The 12,354-nt window shown below is 41.4% G+C and overlaps 1 long non-coding RNA gene across 1 annotated transcript in view; it reads left to right on the top strand.

The window, feature by feature from the left end:
• Window positions 1-595: 595 nt before the first annotated feature.
• The window catches only part of LOC110299565, a 58,100-nt gene continuing 46,341 nt past the window's right edge, over window positions 596-12,354 (top strand). Inside the window, exon 1 of the long non-coding RNA XR_002378476.1 lies at window positions 596-930. This is a non-coding gene — a long non-coding RNA (uncharacterized LOC110299565). The remainder of the gene's footprint in view (window positions 931-12,354) is intronic.

Here is a 12,354-nt window from a genome sequence, read left to right as displayed (position 1 = left end):
ATCTGCTTCCGTGGAGTGCCACGTGAAACAAAGCTTCTATCCTTATAACATATTGTAAGCACTTTGTGAGCATTCAGCATTGAAACTGTTGTTGTTTGTTGTTGTTTTGTCTTTATTTTTTTTTAAACCTAAATCAGTGACTTTTGTAAAACCTGGCAAGTCACTCTACTGGTTTATTTTGAAGAACAATAGCATGGAAAATTTCGAAGGACAATATTTGGTTTCTTTTTGTTCCTATAGAAAAGAACAAGCATTGAAGCAACTCGTGTGGAATGTGTCAATGTAATATTTGTGTGTATGAGTACTTGCAACACATATGTGCATATATGATGAGCATTAAAACACATATTCCTTTTCATAAGTAAATATGTAACTTTAAGGCCCTTGGTAGTTTCTTCTCTTTACACAGTTAACAGAACCATGCGTGTTGTTGATTAAGACCAACCATCACTCAGGTCAACTGGACATTTGACAAGGTCACATTGTAACAGTAAGGGGACCCATAGAACATCTGTATTTTCTTTTGAAAAGTCTTTCACTTCCTTCCTCTTTCTCCCTTCCAACTTCCTTTGTTTTCTTTCTGTCTTGAACTGTAACGAGGACACATTCTGGCAAGCTGATTTATTCACCTTGACCTCTGCTGTGGTTAATCCACCCGAGACAAAGATCAGCTTCTGACAAACACTGCTTTCCTTTCCCTCAGATAGGAAAGAAATTCAGCTAGTTGCTTGTAGTCTCTGGCTTAGGTGTACTTGAGAAGGAAGATCCTGAGAGGAAAGAAGCAAGGAGCATCTGTCCCCAGTTAATCTCTGTGTGTTCACCGGCACTGCATCCTGGTGTACTTGATCAACTGGATGCATTTCACCATCTTGAAGCTCTCCAATACGAAAGAAGTTTTAAAGGATGCTGAGGAGCCTACAGTCCATGCTGGTATGTCCCAGTTTTGTTCTGTCATCAAATGGCATGGGAACAAATTTTTTATTCTCTTTGGATGGGAGTAGATTAGTCAAACACACTGGAAACTAAGATGAATACTAAGAGATCACTGGAACAATTAGTTCTGGCCTCTTTATCAAACCCTGTACCCAAGCTGCTATAACAATGAATGAAACCAATGCATATGAGTATTCTATATGTTGCCTTTCTTCTGGTCATTTGTCAATTAGTAGTTTTGTTGAGAATTTACTCCACATGAAACAGTGTGCAGACTCAGAACCTCCAAACCCTGTGGAGACACCTACTATTTAAAGGAGTGTCAATGACTGAGACAATGTTGGCATTTTTGCAAATAAGTTAGTTCAGTGGTTAAGAAGTGATCTGTTTATAAGAGGGCTCCTCAACCTAAAATCTACTAACACGTTGTTCGTACCCAGGAGGAAGATTAAACATTCAGCATTTTCTCTTGTTATTCAGGCACTAATTAGTATTTCCTGTACATAGAGGTCCAAGTGTTCAGTGAATGGGGGCTGTGATCTTTGAAGAAAGAGCAGCCACCATTGCATTTAGAACCAAGAATGGAGAGATTAATTAACCCGCTGGTCCCAAAACAAGGTAACTCTTAAATTTCCCCTAGCATTCATAGTAAAACCTAAGTTCTCAAAATCTAGCCTTTCTCCAAACTTAGGGAAAGAGAATTTAGAAGGCTAAAACCAAGTTTCTCAAGGTCTCGTATTAAATCTGAGGATCTGTCAGATATGGGAATTACTGTCCAGGGGAAACCAATCAATGCTCGAGTGAGAGCAAAATCCCCAGAATCTCTGTAGCCTGGCTGTGCAAACAGTGCTACAGAGAGTGGGTGAACCGGTTTCCTGCTCTCTGCCCACATGGCAGAGCGCCTAGCCCCCCATGCTGGGGATAAGGTACCAAGAGCGATGTAGACCACTCTAGAAGACTGGCCGTGCCAACCTATTCCCCGACTTAGTATTTTTCACTAGGAAATTTCAGAAATAATGGGATTTATGGGTCAAAGGAACCAACACAGCAGAAGCACAGTATTCAAGTTTGCTGACCAAAAGAAACTTGGAGGAGGGAAGGGTTTATTCCATCTTCCAACTCACAGTCCATCATCAAGGGAAGTCGAGGCAGGAACACAAGACAGGTACTTAGAGATGGCAGAGATTAATGATGCTCATTGGCAACTCCATGGCTTGCTCATTTTTCCTTCTTATAGAACCCAGAACCACCTACCCAAGGGTTGGCACTGCTCACAATGGCCTTGGCCCTTTCACATCAACCATCAATCAGGAAAATGCCCCATGGACATGCTCATGGGTCAGTCTGATAGAAGCTATTCTTCAATTAAGTATTCCTCCTCCTACGTGACTCTAGTGTGCATCTCGTTGCACCCAACTAACTAACACACACACTGAAAAAAATCACAACATGAGTTGAAGCCCTGGTGTTTTCTTAAGTTAAGAGGCAGAAACCACAAAGTAACAAGGAAGGAGACAGGAAACCAGCAGCAAAACACAGAGAGCCGAAGCTGTGCTACAGACACCATGGGATGCCACGCCATGTGACTCTGTTGGTGAATTCTTTGGCAGAGCACATGCAGCCTGCCTTGCTTTTATTTAAGCTCAATAGACTTGATTCATCTCTGAAGTTTATTCAAAGTAGAAGTAAAAGGGGAAGAAGAGCTCTCTTAGACATTTCCCAGTGTTGACTGCAGACTGCTAGTGCCCGAAAAGAGTCCTGTATTTACATCATTTCCCCTCCCTCTCCTCCTCCAATGCCTCTTGTCCTTTCAAATTCATGGTCTTTTATTCCGTAGTGATAATGGTTACATGCATGATGTCTGTAAATTTATAAATGCAACCCACTGAGACCATTTGGTGCTGTGTTTAGTGCTGATGGGATGAAAATGAGGACTTGCCCACTCCAAGGTGGAGTTGAGGAGAAGGTTTTTATTATAGACAGCTGGTAGAGTACATCTGGAAGGATCCAGAGCAGGGAGAGGAAGTAGTAGACTAGACATGGACAGTAGACCAAACCAGGCCATGAGAGGAAGGAGGGGGGAGTGAGAGAAAAGAGAAGAGAGGGAGAAAAGAGAGGGAACCAAGAGGCCAAGAGAGGAACCAAGAGAGTATGTGGCTGGGTTATGTATGAAAGAGCTGAAGGGAAAGGGCATCCTAAGCCCTGGGCTGGATAATTCATGGTAGTGGGGCAGGGTATGTCAGCCGTATCCTGTAACAAGGACTGGGGGCTCCTGGTTTGAGACCTAGCACTGACCTCTTGGTACTGACTAACCATCTTAGGCTGTTGAGAAGTCTGGATTCTTCCCTCGCAGTCGCCATCAATTGCTGTAGCTCTTTTGGGAGTGAAACATTGTGAGCATTCCCTCTTCTGGTTGGCATACCTGTTTCCGTTGCCATTGTTTTTGACTTTGTTTATATGACCATATTAAGATTTCCTGGGTTGCAGCTTTTCTGTGATAGAGAAGACACGATACCAGAAAGTGTTCTGGTATAGTTTTCTTTCTGTCCTTTTTTTTGCACACTGAGGAGAGTTGGGTCATGGGACCAAAAGTCCTCCTGCTGTCCAGAGTTTTTCAGGCTTGGTTCTTCCTGATTCCTGTGTCCATTTTCCCTGGACCCCACACAGAAGAATGAAAATGTCCACCTCCCTCCAAACTTTTGCTAACTTGAACGGCTCTCTGCTTCTTACAAGAAATGAAAACTTCCTAAGATTGCTTTCAGAATAAAATGATCTATGGATTCAGATGGTTAACAAATATATTTTTCTCTTGAAACATGGCTCTCTCCTTCACAACTTTAGTGTATACGTATGAGGGTGTGCGCAAATATGTATTTTGAAAATTCAAAAAGAAGTGCAAGTTTCTGCAGCTTCAAATTTCAACATTACTTTGCTGCACTGTCTACTCACACAAGCTCCCACCCCTATCAAAAGTAGATGGCTTCAGGGAACAGAAAAAAAATCAAGTTTCTCTAAGAGTATGGCTCCAGGTCGACCTCACTCCAGTGGACAACCCCATACCCCTGAGTATGTGGGTAATACAAATTGGACTAGATGGATTATTTAAAAGAGGAAGAATTGAGTTTTACAGTAAAAGAAACATTAAACAGGAAAACACAGCTGTACAAGTGTTGTTAGGATGTGGTCTCTAACATGGGGATGCTAGCCACCTTCTTGGCTAAGGACATAGAAGAAGAAAGCACAGAGCACCACCTCCACTTTAGCTCTTCTAGGTTGTTGGCTCTTTTCCTCATTTTGTCTGTCTTCACCAGGCCTGCCAGCCGATCTTGTCTGAAATATTAAAATTTACAGACTAGAAGATAAATAAATATCTGGAAGCATCTTCCTCTTCTCTTTAATTGGAAATATGTTTTCTTTCATATAATATATTCCAATCGAGATGTCTCCTCCCTCATTTTCTCCCAGATCTACAGCAGCTCCCCATCCCCCACCCAACTGACGTCATGACTTCTCCCTCTCTCTTAGGAAAACAAACAAGCAAATGAAAAAAACCTAACAAATCAGAATTAAAAAGAAAAAGTGCAAGGAATGACACACACACACACACACACACACACACACACACATACACACATCACAATTTGTAACTGTAATATATAAGTGAAGGATTTGTAAGCTTAAAAAAAAAAGCCCAAATAAAGCAATGTGAGACAAGAAACTCCTCAAATTACCATTGAGTTAGTTCTGTGTTAGTGTCTACTGTTGGGCATGGGGCCTTCCCTTAGGTGTGGTTTGCATACCTAGTGAGATTCCACTGGAGAAAACTATTTTTTCCATTGCAAATGGTTGTCAATTGCAGATAGCTTCTGGGTTAGAAATGAGCGCTCATGCCCACTTGCCTTAGTTCTGGGGCCGAGTCTAGCTTAGACCCATGCAGGCCTTGTGCCTGCTGCCACTGTGAGAGTTCACATGGGCATCAGCCTTACTGTGCCTAGAAGACCTTGTTTCCTGGGTGGTCTTCATCCCTTCTGGTTCTTATGGGCTTTCAGCCTTTCCTTTTGCAGAACTCCTCATGCCCTGAGGGGAGGGATTTGATGAAGACAACTAATTTAGGACTGTGTATTCCAAGGTCTCTCACTCTCTGCCCATTGTCTGGCTGAGGGTCAATGTATTAGCTCTTGTCTACTGCAATTTTTCAAATCATACCTCTTCCTGCTAGTTTACAAGTTTGTGTCAATGGAAACACATAGAACTGTGATGTTGCTTGTCTCTCATTTTTAAAATAAATGTGTGCTTGTGTGTGTGTTGGGGGGAGTGTGTATGTGATTATGTATGTGCTGTGAAAGTGTGCAGATGCTCGAGGGCTACTCTTTTTATGACTTTCTACCTGTACTTTCTGAGACAAGGCCTCCCACTGTTTATGGAATGGGTTAGGATCCTTCTGTCTTTGTACTCTCATGTCCCTGCAAGACTGGGATTACCATACCACCAGCTGTATGGCCAGTGTTTTACTGAGTTCTAGAGATCTGAGGTACTCCTCTTTATAGGCACAAGCCCTTTACCCACTGAGACTTCTCCATATCCCTCCTCCTTTTTTAAGTGAAAGATACCTTTCCAGGTACTTTTATTTGGGGTTGTAAGAACATTAAAAAAACACTGAGAGAATTGAGAAAAAAGCAGAGGACTGGAGAGTCTACTCTGTGATGTTAGATGGTCCCAATGACTGTCACATTTGAATTTATCCATCTGTACACTGAAGGTCTGTGCCTCTTCAGTCCTCTCTATTACCATGCTACAAAGAGTCACAATTACATAATTATGCAATATAGAAATCATTATTTAACTCACATTACCAGTTAACCCTGGTAATTACCTGGACATATATGTGGGCAAACAGTTTGCCACGGAAGACAGCTCTGTTAAAAAGCCATGTTATGATAAAATTGTGGTAGTTTAAAAAAGAAAAAAAAGAACAAGAAAAAATGAACACTCAAAAGTGTTTGAAAAGACACAGCTTTCCTTGGTTTATGAATAAACTTTCTGGAATAATTTCCAAGTTTGGCAAAGAACAAGATTTCGAGTCAAAGGATCAAAGACAGCTACTGAAGACTTCTCAGGCCTGATGCTGGAAACAGATCCTTAAATGATGCTGAAGCTGGAGAAGGAGATACACACAAGTAAAATCATGCCCACCCTGCTGGTTCTATTAGTGCATAAGATGTCTTCCAGAAAATGGAACTGGAGCAACAAGTGAGAGGAAGGGGCGGGCTCAGTGTGCTTCCTGAGGGAGGAAGGGGCGGGCTCAGAGTGTTTTCTGAGAGAGGTGGTTCTCTCCCACCTACCTGGCCAACACATCCGAATGCTGATCCCTTCAGTTGGTTTAGTTGAGGAGCTAGGTATCCATAATAGAAAGAAAGCATGAGTTTAGCAATTGAGTGAAAAACTAATTAAATGACTGGATTGAACTGACCTTCATTCAGTCAAGGAGGACTGAAACGGTTGGGGAGACAGAACACCCAAGGCAGCAAGGGCATGCTTTTAGACCACTGACTGATGTTAAAGTCCCAACAAAGGTGATGGTATGTATAAATATGTGTTACTGTGTGTGTGTGTGTGTGTGTGGTCTCAAACCAGGGGCAAACAGCTGATGTGCCTATTTAACATATCAAAGTCCTTACCTGTTACAGGCCCCCCCTGGCTGACATATCTGGCCCTCTTCCCTAAACTTCTCCAGCCCAGGGGATTGGCTGTCCTTCCCCCAACTCTCTTCCCTATATAATCCAACCATTTTAGTTACCTGGTCCTTTTGTATTCTTTTTTGGGCACTTGAATACTGTACTTGGTTCCCCTCTTTCCTTCCTCTTCCCTCTCCCCGCTTCACAGAGCTCAGGGTCAGGTCCACTATGGACTCTCCCAGATCTCTGCTTCTGGCTATGACCATGCTAGGAGCAGCCATGTCCCTTTTTTCTTTCTTTTATTTTTTCATTCAATTTCATGCATATCTGCAGAAAATAAAATAGAGGACATTGATTATATGTCTAAAAGGATTCAATCAGGGGAAAACTTCTATAAAACATTTCTTGTTTGCTTTATTTAGCTTTTCATTAAAAAAAACCTCCTCAAAACAAAGATCAAAATTTAGTGTAGTATACTTTTCTCTTTGCCTATAACCATGGTAAACATTTGTACTATTCTCCTGTACTGGAATAAATAAACTTACAATACTAAAGAAAATATCCATTGATAGAATATTAATCTGTATTTCTTTTATAAATCAAAATTATCTAGTTTTTATTATTACATTGTTTTTTAAAAATTTTCTTTATTTTACTCCTCCTCCTTCTCCTTCTCCTTCTCCTCCTCCTCTTCCCCCTCCTCCTCCTCATGTTTATATGGTGTTGGGTAGGTATCTTTATGCCACAGCATTTACTTGAAGTCAGAGGACAACTTTGTGGAGTTGATTCTCCTTCCACTTTTACAAGGATTCTGAGAATCATTTCATGTTGACCGGTGAGTGCTTGTCCCACACTATCAATTTCTAAATGTCTATAAGTCCACATGTTATAAAATATATAACTTATAGTTTGATGAGACTACTTCTTTATAAAGGATGAATGAGAAATAATGATAAGCTAAATTATAGCAGGCAAGAGATAAGCCAAGTCATATTTGGCTGAAGAGGAGTTTATAAAACAGACTTTCAACCCAAGCTAGCCTTTAAATTACCGAGCAGACATGAAGGCAAACATCGTGCAGAGTGGCCTGCCAGCCATGAGTGTCAGTTCTTTCTACTGCCTAGGTATGTGGCAATGAAATGACCCGAGGACAAGAAAAATACACATGATCGTTCTGCAGTATGCACTAGATAATCTGAAACAGGACAACCATGCCAGCTCTAACACATGTGTGTTCACAAAAGATTCCATGGAAGGGCCTAAGGACAATCAGGGGATGAACTGATCTTTTGGGGATAAGAAAAAAAGAAATAAAGCTGGGTTTTAGATTCTCTAAACTTCAGAAGATAAGCTCTATTGTCCTGTCCCTTGTCTCTCCCCCCCACCCCCGCCCCCTCACCGGAGCAATAGCCAAAGAAATCTCCTCTGTCTTACTAATAAAATCTAGAAGAAACAGCACTAAACACAGAGACACACCTTGGAAGACACAGCTTACCCTCTGAAAGTTAAGGGAAAAGGCAGCTATCCTTTTGATATTATAATTTTTAAGTCTTTATGCTTGTTCGGAAAGAAAAGCATGCCTGTTTCTCTATGGTGAAACTTGCTTTAGAAATGATCACTTTAAAACCAACACCAAAGAGGTAGTGAGTTACAGGTAACTTTGCTATGCTGGTAGGCAGATAATAAATTTTAATGGGAGGCTTACAGTTTAGTTTTTCCAATGCTATTAAGTCATTCCATTTTTATGAAGTCTCAATTATGATACTAGTATATTTGCCCTGGCTTGATTTTGTAAGACTAATGCTTAATAAAAATGGTGGTGGAATTTAATCTTAACTTAAAAGGGAATGTTGGCAGAGACTGGGAGGAAAGTTACCTTCCATTCACTGAACTCAGTGTACATTAAGGATCATGGCTGGGAGTTTCCGTCTTTCAGCTTTCATAGGGATCTCATAGATTGCTTTCCATGATTCTCACAAACACTACTACATTTGGAAAGTAGAAAAATTATCTTCTAAATGCATTTACAGAGTCTCAAAGACTTAGCAGCTACTTCCCATTCTTACCAATCCCTCTTGGAGGCCAAGTGCTTAAGGAAGGTCATGGACCTTCTGAGGTACCAGAATGAAGGCTCTAAAAATAGCCTGGTTGTTTGGAGAATGCCATGGTTACAGTACCTTTACATACCTGGCTTCTATTGTTTGCGGTCTTTGACACAAAGCTCATTGTGAGGTGGAAGCTTCCTGCTTGTGACTGTGACTGGGATTGTGATTGTGGGAGCTTTCTGAGCTTCTATTGGTGAAGGGTACTTAAATCAGATCAGAAATATAGACTGGAGAGGACAAAAGGAGCCACTTTGACACCCACCAGGAGAAACAGAAGGGCTCTTAGTGGACCAAATAGAAAACTTGACCCAAGAAGAAGCTTTGCTTTAAAAGTGAGCAACTTTATTTTTATTTATTTACCTATCACATATATTGGTTATATATGATAATAAGTTTCATAATGATATTTTCCTAAATTATCATAAAGCACACTATATTTATTAAATTCAACTACCACTATTTAATCTAATGAGTTTTATAGGGTTGCTTATGAAAGCATGGATGGGGAATTAAGTATCAAACCCTGGGACAAATGGCTGAGGTGTATCCCTCAGTCCCTACCTTATAAGGATTCATCATTCTCTACTTCTCTAGCCCAGGGGCTGAGCTGCCCTTCCCCCAGAGATTCTTATCTATATAACCCAGTCATTTGGTTACTTACTCCTCTTGTATTTTCCTTTTAACCTTTTGCCCTCCTGGCTGCTGCACCTGTTCTTCTCTACCCCCCTTCCCTTCTCTTCCCTCTCCCCTTCACATGGCTCAGAGTCATGTCTACTCTAGATTCTTCCATATTTCTCTGCGTCTGGCTGTGCTCTTGCTTTTATTTATAAAAACGTTTCTCTTCCACCATACCGAGGAGCAGTTATGTACATTTTTATTTCTTTTTTCATTCAGATTGCTTATAGGAGAATGGACAAGTAACCAGTAAAGAAATCTATACCAATGAAGAAAATGTCTTTCCCTCCTTCAGTTACCACTACTTGCCAATAGATATTGTTTTTAGTTAGGGTTTTACTGTTGTGAATAGACACCATGACTGAGTCAAGTCTTATAAGGGACAACATTTAATGGGCTGATTTATGTTTCAGAAGTTCAGTGCATTATCATCATGGCAGGAAGCATGGCAGCATCCAGGTAGACAAGGTGCTGGAGGAGTTGAGAGTTCCGCATCTTGATTTGACTGCAACCAGAGAAGACTGTCTTCCAGGCGGCAAGGAAGAGGGTCTCAAAGTCTACCACAACAGTGATGCACTTCTTCCAACAAAGCTTTACCTATTCCACCAAGGCCACATCTCCTAATAGTGTCACTCCCTGGGCCAAGAATATTCAAACCACCACAGATACTTAGAGAGGGGTGGAACCAATCTTGTTCAGGTCTTGTGGCTGATAGTCACAGTTATGAGTTCATGAATACAGAAACTATCTCATTCTTGGAAGACAGAACTCCAGGACACTCTACTACTTCCTTTGGCCCCTAGATTCTTTCTGCCCTCTCTTCCCAAATATTCACCAAAAGCCTATTCTCTTGGTACTTTTACCTTTGAGTTGAATTATAGTTCCATCTATGAAACATGATATCCACACATATGCCTGTTCTCACCAGAGTGGTTGGAGGATACTTGTTAGCCCTAAGAAGAAGAGACCCTTGGGCTGTTACTTAGAAGACTTATGAAAAATGTCAAAGGTATACAAAAGTAGGGCTGTTCAGTGAGCAAACTGTATGGCTATGATTAGGTTTTGACTAATGATACATGGTGATTCTTGTTCCAGTTAAACCTCCACCCAGTTCCCAACTCCTCACTTGTTCTAAAGTGAACCTCTGGCCCTGTATTATCTATCTGCAGATATTCTAGTGTGTGTTCACACAACATTTGCTTTTGTATTGAGTACTGGGCATATGTGTGCAAAAAAAAAAATAGAAATATGCATAAGATGAGTTCCTGCAGAAAGAGTTTCTGTTTAGCTCTGGATAGACATGAAACCAGGAAAACCAGCTCTCTCATAGAGCTGTGAAATCAAGTTTAAATCCTTTCACCTCAATTATATTCCTGTTTTTTTAAATTTAATTAATTTAATTTTATTTTTTTTTACGGATTCACTGCCACCTTTCTCTTTACCCCCTTCCATGATTCCTTCCCTCACCTCTCTTCTCTTCTGAGCAGATAGGGGCCCTCTAAGGGATTCCCCCACCCTGGCACTTCGAGTCTCTGCAAGACTAGGCACATCCTCTCCCACCGAGGCCAGAGAAGACAGACCAGCTAGAAGAACATATCCCACTTACAAGCAACAGCTTTTGGGGTAGCTCCCATTCCAGTTGTTCAGGACCCACATGAAGGTCAAGTTGCATATCTGCTACATATGTGCAGGGAGGCCTAGGTCCAGCTGACGTATGTTTCCTGATTGGTGGTTCAGACTCTGATTGCCCCAAAGGTCCAGGTTAGTTGACTCTGTTGGATTTCCTGTGGAGATCCTATCTCACAGTCCTAGCTCCTATTCTTCCATAGGAGTCCCCCAAGCTCCATCCACTGTTTTTGGCTTGGGTGTCTGCATCTGTCTGAGTCAGCTGCTGGATGGAGCCTCTCAGAGGACAACATGTTACTGTCTGCAAGCATATGAGAGTATCACTAATAGTGTTAGGGACTGATGCTTGCCTATGAGATAGGTTTCAAGTTGGGCGGGTTATTTGTAGGTCATATTCTCAGTCTTTGCTCCATCCCTCATCCCTTCATTTCTTTAGACAGGATAAATTTTGGGTTGAAAGTTTTGTGGGTGGGTTGATGTCTCTATTGATTGCTCCATTGGGCTTCCTGCTTAGCTATAGGAGCTTACCTCTTCAGGTTCCACATACCCAATGTTGTGAGTCACAGCTAAGGTCATCCCCATTGAATCTTGGGTGCCTTCCTTTATCCCTGGTCTCTATCACATCCTGGAGATGCCCACTCATCACTTTACTCCATTCATTTTCATGACCACCTAGCTGTCTCTCTTGTCCTTCCCCACACCTGATCTTGAACCCCCTATTTCCCTCCCCATCCCCTCTCCCACCCAGCTCAATCCCTCCATCTGTCTCCTATATCTATTTTATTCCCCCTTCTAAGTGAGACTCAAGCCTCCTCACTTGGACCTACCTTTTTGCTTAGCTTCTTTGAGTCTGTGGAGTGTACATGGTACCTGTATTTTATGGCTAACATCCACTTATAAGTGAATACATACCATGCATATCCTTTTGGGAATGGGTATCCTCACTCAGGATGATATTCTCAAGTTCCATCCATTTGTCTGCAAAATTCATGATGTCTTTATTTTTTAAAGCTGAACTGTATTCCACTATGTAGATGTACCACATTTTCTTTATCCATTCTTTAGTTGAGGGACATCTAGGTTGCTTCCAGTTTCTGGCTTTTAAAAATAAAGCTGCTATAAACATAGTCCAGCAAGTTTCCCTGTGGTATGTTGGATCATCTTTTGGGTGTATGCCAAGAAGTGGTACAGCTGGGTCTTGAGGTGGAACTATTCCCAGTTTTCTGAGAAACCTCCAAGTTGATTTTCAAAGTGGTTGTACAAGTTTGTACCACCAGCAATGAAGAAGTATTCCCCTGGCTCCACATCCTTGCCACCATGTGCTATCCCTGGAGTTTTTG

This window comes from Mus caroli, chromosome 8 (assembly GCF_900094665.2).
Source record: "Mus caroli chromosome 8, CAROLI_EIJ_v1.1, whole genome shotgun sequence".
NCBI classification, from domain to species: Eukaryota; Metazoa; Chordata; class Mammalia; order Rodentia; family Muridae; genus Mus; species Mus caroli.
The sequence above is the reverse complement of the archived record's forward strand: the minus strand, read 5'-3'. Positions and strand labels throughout refer to the sequence as shown.